The 2327-nt window shown below is 42.8% G+C and overlaps 1 protein-coding gene across 2 annotated transcripts in view; it reads left to right on the top strand.

Annotated features, from left to right (window-relative positions):
- The first annotated feature begins 7 nt into the window (after nucleotides 1-7).
- BFAR (bifunctional apoptosis regulator) overlaps nucleotides 8-2327 on the top strand; it is a 9890-nt gene continuing 7570 nt past the window's right edge. Inside the window, exon 1 of one of the 2 annotated variants that reach the window (XM_017733953.1) lies at nucleotides 8-222. The gene's annotated coding sequence lies outside the window, so the exon portion shown is untranslated. The other variant, XM_017733955.1, reaches the window with a different exon arrangement.

Here is a 2327-nt window from a genome sequence, read left to right as displayed (position 1 = left end):
GGGCGGGAGGCAGTGTGCTCTGAGCGGGACCGGAGTGGCTGCAGCCCGGGGGGAAGTCTTACACCAGCCGCAGTTCCGTGGGGTGTAGTGAAATGTCATAGATGTGGCCTCGCTCTCAGAGCCAGAAATGCGTAACTAGCACCAGCAAGGAAGAGATAGGAATCTGCCTAGGAGACACCAGGAGGATGGTGGAGAACTGCTGGGGACGATGCCTTAATGATTGTAAGTCCAGGGGAACTGGAAATCTTGGCTTACTGCAGAAGAAGCGTCTTCCTATTAAAAGCGGCAGTTTGACACCTCTTTGTGGAAGAGCAGAGCTCAGCACCCAGCAGGATGTCCCCGCAGCAGCGCTGTGGGAGGAAGACCTGCCCCAGAGAGAAGGTGCAGCACAAGGGCAGAGGGCAGGAGCTATGGGCACGGGGGGCACAAAAGTTCAGTGTGTGTGCTGCAGGGCTGGAGTTCACACGGCTCATGAAGCATCTTTTCCAGAATTCCAGCAGAATGAAAACAAATGAAAAATTCCCCACAAATTGGGGGGGGGTAATTTCTGTATACAGAGAAAGATAAATAATTGTGCAGGCATTAGTGGAGGGAGCTTTTAAAGATTCTTCAGTATCAAGATTTGCCTTTTCAGTATAAGCTATTTATTCAACAGACATTCCCAGCAAATCATCTAATATGGTTAAATGGTTCACAATAAGATGTTAGTTAAAATTGCAGAGATGTTTTTATTTTGCAGTAAATTGGCTGAAGCCTAAAATTTTCATGTTACTCCTCAGGTTTTTAATATGCATTTCTGCAGTTTCTAGTTAAAGTGCTCATAGCACTTTAAAGTTTTATTTTATATTTATTTTTAAAAGCTGTTCTAGAAGCCTGACATTTTCCCCCAAGTAGCTGACAAATCTGGGAACTCTTTGCTTCCTTCACCTACAAAAGAAACTGCACATCAAACACTAAGATACTGTAATAAAGTACTTCAATAGGAATTGAAGTACTATGTCTTACAGATTAAACATTTGTTACTTCAACATGTATGTATTGTTAAATAAGCAGAAGGAACATCAAAAAAGTGGGAGAGGGCAATACAGGCAGTTAGTTTGAGACTCCATAGCTCTTTTAGATGTCAGAAGTTTTATAAACTAGAACAGAAATGCCATGTTTTCACATCATTCAAGTCTGCTGCACAGACTATCAAACATTTGTATGTTCCGTTACTTTACTAAACATTGAATGTGAAGCTAAGTGAAAACACACACAAAAAAGTAGTAAAAAACTATAATCTAGAACAAGGCCTGAGTATTCTGGGCTGCATTTTCACCTTGTGTACCAAGGTAGATCTAGATGAACTCCCTCAGATCTAGAAGAGGTTGAATTCTTTCATGCTAGGGTAGCTAAACGATTTGCTGATTGGTTCTGTGGAAAAAATTGGCTAATACAGGAGAGAAAACAATGAGAGCCTACTATTTTATTTTTTGAAATAGGCTGGAATAATTAACTGAAATGTCATTTGAACTGGACTTGTAGCTTGCATCAAACTGGAACAAAATCTTCAAGAAAATGTCACTGTGTTGAACAGTGAAAAAGTACATCTCAGAGGTACTTCAAAAATTCACAGAATCACAAAATCGATTAGGTTGGAAAAATCCTCTGAGATCATTGAGTCCCACCTGTGACCAAACACCACCATATCACCCAGACCGTGGCACTCAGTGCTACGTCCAGTCCTTAAACACCTCCGGGGATAGTGACTCCACCACCTCCCTGTGCCGCCCATTCCAATCTCTAATCACCCTTTCCTAATGTCCAACCTAAACCTGCCCTGGTGCAGGTTAAGACTATGTCTTCTGGTTCTGGCACTTGTACCCTGGGAGAAGAGGCCCATCCCGACCTGGCTACAACCTCCTGTCAGGGTGTTGTAGAGAGTGAAACATTTTTTTTTGACTAGTCAAAAAGAATTTCAGTATGGGAACAGAGACTGATACAAGTATTGTGAATGTGTGGAGAGATAGACTCCTATGTGGTAAAAATAGTTTCTGTGCAGGATGCGTTAGCACTGCAATCAAACTAGCACCTGAAAGTCTCATTTACTTCTGAGAATACACATCGAATCTTTATTGTAAAATCAGCCTTGAAGAGTTTCTGCGAAGGAAGGCTACCTGGGTACGTAGTGCACAGTAAGCAAACGTACCTCAGTTCTCACGAATATGGAAGTGCGTGTATTCCCAGAAACGGGAGTGTAGCAGTGCTCGTGTCTGGTGATTTTAAACGCTTGAAATAAAAAAGATGAGCGGCCATGGTGTCGCCCAGCGGCTGCGGCGATGGAGGAG

The sequence above is a fragment of the Corvus brachyrhynchos genome, unplaced genomic scaffold (genome assembly GCF_000691975.1).
Source record: "Corvus brachyrhynchos isolate BGI_N302 unplaced genomic scaffold, ASM69197v1 scaffold5, whole genome shotgun sequence".
Classification (NCBI taxonomy): domain Eukaryota; kingdom Metazoa; phylum Chordata; class Aves; order Passeriformes; family Corvidae; genus Corvus; species Corvus brachyrhynchos.
Note: the sequence above shows the minus strand (reverse complement) of the source record. Positions and strands in the feature narration are given on the sequence as shown.